Genomic DNA, 7,200 nt, shown 5'->3' with positions numbered 1-7,200 from the left:
TAGGAAGGAGTTTTTAGCAAAAAATTAGAGTTTAGTCCTCACACCCTACCTTAACATTGGTACCCCCACAGTACGCTGGGGGAAAATGAGAAATAAAAGAATCAGAAAACAGGGGGGAGGGGGGCACGGGCAGTACATGTCACCTCAATACTTGTACTCCCATCATCTGCTTGAAAAGAGAGAGAGAAGATAATGCAATAATAGAGATAAGAGACAATTTCTAAGAAAATGAATCCGAAAAGAAATGTAAAATGGGGCCTGTCCAGCAGGTGTGGGTGTGACTCAGGATCCCCCAACATCCAGTGCCACCACCAAAGATTCCTACAGTATAGCCCATAGAACCCCCAAAGCAACGGGACGCGTTCTGGTCACATACTCGCTCAAAATGACATCCTGGGAATTCTTCTGCAACTCCCTCCCCTCTCAGAATCTCAAGGTTCTCAAAGTTTCCTCCAGCGTGTCGGTCCCACAGACCAGAGCTTTGGTCTGACACCTGACAGTCCAGATGGCACGCATGCTGCCGCGTGGCGGCGGTGTCGCGGCTTGGGACAAGAGGAGGCCCCACGGTGTGGGCTGGGGTGCCAGGCACCGCGGCGGGCGCTGAGGGTGGGGGTGATCCGCCGGACCGCCTCCGCGCTCCCAGAAAGGGGACAGAACAAGAGGCAAAAAAAAAAAAAAAAAAAAAAAAAGCCCAGGGCACCCGGTATTCCCAGGCGGTCTCCCATCCAAGTACTAACCAGGCCCGACGCTGCTTAGCTTCCGAGATCAGACGAGATCTGGCGCGTTCAGGGCGGTGTGGCCCTAGACGGCGGCGGAGGGCGCCCCTGCCCCGCTCAAGAAGCCGAGCCTCTCTGCGATTCCCCGCGCCAGCACTGACCCACACTGGGCCGGGCCTGTGGAGTTCCCCGGCCAGGTCTGGCATGCTCCGCAGGACTGGCATGGGGGGCGGGGCGGGGACCGTCCACACACATGCACAAACACACAATCACACACAGACACACAGACACACACACACACACACACGATGCGCCTCCACGGCTGGACCCGCCAAGGTGGAGACCTTCCAGCCCCCCTCCTCTCCTTGCCTCGCCTCCTTCCCCTACCCGCCCCCACCCCCAGCGCGCGGCCTCTGCTGACTGCGCATGCGCGGGGAGCTCGACCTTTGCCCCCAGCCAGGGGCCGCCCTCCCGCACAACACCTTTCAGCTGCGCCCCCAGCCCTGTGCCGGAGCTGCCGCCTATTCCCCCGGACCAGGGCTGGGGCACAGCGCATGGGGGAGGGGAGCGAGTGTAGGGCGTCGCTCGGGATGTGTCCCATGGCTGGGGTGGCGTGGTTTGGGAGGCACTGAAGAAATCAGTCCCCTCCATCTCCTACCTCTGGAAGGCACCCAAGCCCTTGGATAACTGCCGGCACCGGCACCGCTACCGTGGGGACCGGGACCCTGCTCTGTGTCCTCCTGTGGCCCAGTCCAAAGGGCCTGGGCCTGGCCAGGGGTGGATTGGGCCCCAACCACCCCGGGGTGTGCACTTGCTAAAAGTCGGCAATTAGATATTGGATTCGAGCTTCATTGAGGTCATTTCACTAATGAATGCACCGAAAAGAGTTTCCTGATACATCTGTGAGGGTGGCAACTGAAAGAGAATTTTAAAGCTGACAGAATAGGCGAGGGAAGGCATAGGAGATTTCCACACCCAGCAAGGAAGCCTTGCGGGCTCCGAGGGACAGGGGTGACAGGCGGGGTGGGGCGGGGCAGGGTTGGGGGCTGTCTCTCTATACACACACACTCACACTCACACTAACTCACTCACACTCACACAAGATGCACCTCCACGGCTGGAACCGCCAAGGTGGAGCCCTTCCAGCCCCCCTTCTCTCCTTGCCTGGCCTCCTTCACCTCCCCGCCCCCACCCCCAGCGCGCCACTGCTGACTGCGCAAGGGCGGGGCGCTCGCCATTTGACGCCAGCCAGGGGCCGCCCTCCCGCACAACCCCTTTCAGCTGCGCCCCCCGCCCTGTGGGTGGGCGGGCTGCCGCCTATTCCCCAGGGCCAGGGCTGGGGCACAGCGCATGGGGGAGGGGAGCGAGTGTAGGGGCGTCTCTCGGGATGTGTCCCATGGCTGGGGTGGGGCGGGGTGGTTTGGGGGGCGCTGAACAAATCAGTCCCCTCCATCTCCTACCTCTGGAAAACCCCCAAGCCCTTGGAGACCTGCCGGCACCGCTACCGTGGGGGCCGGGACCCTCCTCTGTGTCCTCCTGTGGCCCAGTCCAAGGGGCCTGGGCCTGGCCCGGGGCCGGATTGGACCCCAACCACCCTCGGGTGTGGACTTGCTAAAAGTCGGCGATTAGATATTGGATTCGAGCTTCCTTGAGGTCATTTCACCAATGAATGCACCGGAAAGAGTTTCCTACTCCGTCTGTGAGGGTGGCAACTGAAAGAGAATTTGAAAGCTGACAGAATAGGCGAGGAAAGGCATAGGAGATTTCCAAACCCAGTAAGGAAGCCTTTCCCGAAATGGAAGAAAGAAATGAGCAAACAGAAACACCGGTAGCCCGCCCGGATCAGAGTCTGCTCCTTAGAGAAAGTACCCTGACCAGGTTCACCCGTGGGTGGGTGGCGAGCCAGTGGCATTCAGAAGAGCGAGGCCCGCAGTCTGTGCAGAAGACACCTGCACTCGGGTGTGTGTGGCGGCACAATTCCCAAGCAGCTCCAAATGGTAATCCAAAGAGAAGCCAGGGAGTTCCCAACGCCCCAGGTGTCCTCAGCCCATGACTGGCTGCTGTGGGAATGCAAAGCCCGGCTCCTTGTCTCAGAGCGGGACAACCAGGAGGTGTGATGTACACCCCGGGGTTCCCAGGAGGATCAGGCTGAAGCTGGGACTTGGCCTGAAAGTGTCCCCTCGCATGGCCACCCCCTTCCGCTTCCGGCTCCTCTACTCCTGGTGCCCCTCCATCCAGGGGCCAGACTTTAAGAAGTCACCCGCAGGAGAATCCTGGTCCCAAAGGAGCCTTCTGGGGGACCCGTGCTGAGAGAGGTGTGGGCATGGCCCGCTGGGGCTCTGCCCGACCCAGGGCTGGGAGACGCAACCTCCCAGCTCTGGGTCCCTGCAGGAAGCGTTGGCAAGAACAGGGCCAGTCCTCCAAAGGCCCAGGTGCAGGGAGCCCAGGCCAAGCAGCCTGTGGAAGAAGCCACATGCCGTGCCACCCCGGGAACACGACTGCAGGTCGCGGCCCCTCCCACCTCCTCCCCGACATGGCGCAGGGCTCAGAGACACCTCAGACGCTGCCCCCAAAGTCCAAAGGGCATCGGTTGCTCCTCCAAAGCCCCCGAGCAGACCGCTTTGTCCAGCCAGCCCCTGGGCCTCCCTGGGGTGCCCAGCACAAAAGTGCAGACAACCACTGGACTCGCAATATCAGTCTGAGGATGTTTCTGCCACTCTAAGGACCCGCAGGCCAGCTGGGCCTTCAGGCAGGACAGAGGGCCCCGGAATCCGACGTGGAGAGCTGCGTGTACCTCCCCATGAGGAGGTGGTCCCCACCTCCACGGCTCTCCCCTTGCGGGGAGCGGCAGCCCCAGGGCCTCAGGGAAGACACCAGGCTGGGCCCCCGCGGCACTGCAGGGCACGTCCCTGGCAGGCAGGCGACTTAGCGATGCCTGCGCCAGACTGCTGCGGCCGCCCTGCTGCCGGGTTCCTGGAGGGCTTCCTGGAAGCAGCGTCCACACCAAGCCCCTGGAAGGCCCAGGCGACGGAGGAGCCGGTCAGGCAGGGGCCGAGGACGGTGACGGGCGGGGAGGAGCGTGTCAGGCAGGGGCGGAGGACGGTGACAGGCCGGGCGGGAAGGAGCCGGTCAGGCAGGGGCCCAGGACAGTGACGGGCCTGGCCGGGGAGGAGCGAGTCAGGCAGTGGCCCGGGTGGTGGGCCGGGCGGGGAGGAGCCTGTCAGGCAGGGGCAGAGGACGGTGACGGTGACGGTGACGGGCCGGGGCGGGAAGGAGCCGGTCAGGCAGGGGCCGAGGACAGTGACTGGCCTGGCGGGGGAGGAGCGCGCCAGGCAGGGGCAGAGGAGTCGGGCTGGGTAAGGGGTAGGGTGACAGTTAGGGCACAATTCACAATCGCAAAGATGTGGAAGCGACCCGAGTGCCCATCCATCCAGGAGTGCATTAATAACATGTGGCACGTGGACACCACGGAGTGCTACTCGGCTGTGAGGAGCAGCGGTGAGAGGGCGCCTCTCGTGCTCTCCTGGCCAGAGCTGGAACCCGTTCCAGTAGGCCAGGTATCCCAAGAATGGACACACGAGCACCACGTGCGCGCGCTCACCGGCAAATTGGTAGGAACGGATGGACACCTAAGTGGACAGAGAGGAATCACCTTCATCGGGTGGGTGTCGGGCGGGCGTGGGGAGGGGGTGGGCATACACATCCATTAGGGAGGGGCTGGGTGCGCACCGACTGGGGGACGGGCGCACTTGAAGCTCTGACCCGAGGGGGGAGGCGGGGAAAGAGCAATGCACCCGACCTGAACATTGGTACCCCCACAATACGCTGGGAGAAAATGAGAAATAAATAAGGAAACAGGGGGGGGGGCACGGGCAACACATGTCACCTCAATACTTGTTCTCCCATCATCTGCTTGAAAAGAGAGAGAGAAGATATGCAATAATAGAGATAAGAGACACTTTCTAAGAAAATGAATCCGAAAAGAAAAGTAAAAGGAGGCCTGTCGAGCAGGTCTGGGTGTGAATCCGGATCCCCCTACCTCCAGTGCCACCACCAGAGATTCCTACGTGTAGCCCATAGAACCCCAAAAGCAACGGGACGAGTTCTGGTCACATACTCGCTCAAAATGACATCCTGGAATCCTTCCGGAACTCCCTCCCCTCTCAGACTCTCGAGGTTTCCTCCAGCGTGTCGGTTCCCACAGAGCAGACCTTTGGTCTGAGACCTGACAGTCCAGATGCCACGCATGCTGCCGCGTGGCGGCGGTGTCCCGGCTTGGGACAAGAATGAGGCCCCACGGTGCGGGCTGGGGCGGCAGGCACCGTGGCGGGCACTGAGGGTGGGGGCGATCCGCCGGACCGCCGCCCCGCCGCGCTCCCAGCAAGGGGACAGAGCAACAGGCAAAAAAAAAAAAAAAAAAGCCTACGGCACCCGGGATTCCCAGGCGGTCTTCTCCCATCCAAGTACTATCCAGGCCCGACCCTGCTTAGCTTCGGAGATCAGACGAGACGGGGCGCGTTCGGGGTGGTGTGGCCCTAGACCGCGGAGGGCGCCCCTGCCCCGCACAAGAGGCCAGCCTCACCGCGCTTCCCTGCGATAGCGCTGGGCCTCGCCGGGCCTGTGGGGTTGGCCGGCCCAGTCGGGCGGACTCCGGAGGACTGAGGTGAGGGACGGGGCGGGGTGGGGTGGGGGGTTGTCTATACACACACACACACACACACACACACACACACACACACACACACACACGATGCGCCTCCACGGCTGGACCCGCCAAAGTGGAGACCTTCCAGCCCCCCTCCTCTCCTCACCTCGCCTCCTTCACCTACCCGCCCCCACCCCCAGCGCGCCGCTGCTGACTGCGCACGCGCGCAGCGCGCTCACCCTTTGACCCCAGCCAGGGGCCGCCCTCCCGCACAACCCCTTTCAGCTGCGCCCCCCGCCCAGTGGGTGGGCGGGCTGCCGCCTATTCCCCAGGGCCAGGGCTGGGGCACACCGCATGGGGGAGGGGAGCGAGTGTAGGGGCGTCTCTCGGGATGTGTCCCAAGCTGGGGTGGGGCGGGGTGGTTTGGGGGGCGCTGAACAAATCAGTCCCCTCCATCACCTACCTCTGGAAAACCCCCAAGCCCTTGGAGACCTGCCGGCACCGCTACCGTGGGGGACGGGACCCTGCTCTGTGTCCTCCTGTGGCCCAGTCCAAGGGGCCTGGGCCTGGCCGGGGCTGGATTGGACCCCAACAACCCTGGGCTGTGGACTTGCTAAAAGTTGGCGATTAGATATTGGATTCGAGCTTCCTTGAGGTCATTCCACCAATGAATGCACCGGAAAGAGTTTCCTACTCCATCTGTGAGGGTGGCAACTGAAAGAGAATTTGAAAGCTGACAGAATAGGCGAGGAGAGGCATAGGAGATTTCCAAACCCAGTAAGGAAGCCTTTCCCGAAATGGAAGAAAGAAACGAGCAAACAGAAACACCGGTAGCCCGCCCGGATCAGAGTCTGCTCCTTAGAGCAAGTACCCTGACCAGGTTCACCCGTGGGTCCCGAGCTAGCGGCATTCAGAAGAGCCAGGCCCGCAGCCTACGCAGAAGACACCTGCGCTCGGGTGTCTGTGGCGGCACAATTCACCATTGCAAAGATGTGGAAGCGACCCGAGTGCCCATCGATCCACGAGTGGATTCATAAAATGTGGCGCGTGGACACCACGGAGTGCTATTCGGCTATGAGAAACGGCGGTGAGAGGGCACCTCTCGTGTTCTCCTGGCCGGAGCTGGAACCCGTTCCAGTAAGCCAAGTATCCCAAGAATGGACACAGGAGCACCACGTGCGCGTGCTCACCGGCAAATTGGTAGGAACCCACGGACACCTGAGTGGACGTAGAGGAATCACCTTCATCGGGTGGGGGTCGGGCGGGTGGGGGGAGGGGATGGGCATACACACCCATGAGGAATGGGGTGGGTGCGCACCGACTGGGGGATGGGCGCACTTGAAGCTCTGACCAGAGGGGGCAGGCGGGGAGAGGGCAATGTACCCGACCTTAACATTGGTACCCCCACCATACGCTGCTAAAGCATGAGAGATAAATAAGACAACAGGGGGGAGGGGGGCACGGGCAATACATGGAACCTTAATACTTGTACTCCCATAATCTGCTTGAAAAGAGAGAGAAAAGTAAATGCAATAATGGGGAGGTAAGAGGCATTTTTTTTTTTGGAGACAGAGTCTCGCTTTGTTGCCCTGGCTAGAGTGAGTGCCATGGCGTCAGCCTAGCTCACAGCAACCTCAATCTCCTGGGCTCAAGCAATCCTGCTGCCTCAGCCTCCCAAGTAGCTGGGACTACAGGCATGCGCCACCATGCCCGGCTAATTTTTTTTTTTGTATAGATATATATTAGTTGGCCAATGAATTTCTTTCTATTTATAGTAGAGATGGGGTCTCGCTCTTGCTCAGGCTGGTTTCGAACTCCTGACCTCGAGCAATCCGCCCA

At 61.1% G+C, this 7,200-nt stretch overlaps 1 non-coding gene and 1 pseudogene across 1 annotated transcript; both read right to left on the bottom strand.

The window, feature by feature from the left end:
• Positions 1-688: 688 nt before the first annotated feature.
• Positions 689-807, bottom strand: LOC142863214 (5S ribosomal RNA). The gene has a single exon (XR_012914108.1). It is a non-coding gene; the product is annotated as a 5S ribosomal RNA (ribosomal RNA).
• A 4,328-nt stretch (positions 808-5,135) lies between these two features.
• LOC142863366 (uncharacterized) lies at positions 5,136-5,257 on the bottom strand (annotated as a pseudogene).
• Positions 5,258-7,200: the final 1,943 nt, after the last annotated feature.

This window comes from Microcebus murinus, chromosome 21 (assembly GCF_040939455.1).
Source record: "Microcebus murinus isolate Inina chromosome 21, M.murinus_Inina_mat1.0, whole genome shotgun sequence".
NCBI classification, from domain to species: domain Eukaryota; kingdom Metazoa; phylum Chordata; class Mammalia; order Primates; family Cheirogaleidae; genus Microcebus; species Microcebus murinus.
Note: the sequence above shows the minus strand (reverse complement) of the source record. Positions and strands in the feature narration are given on the sequence as shown.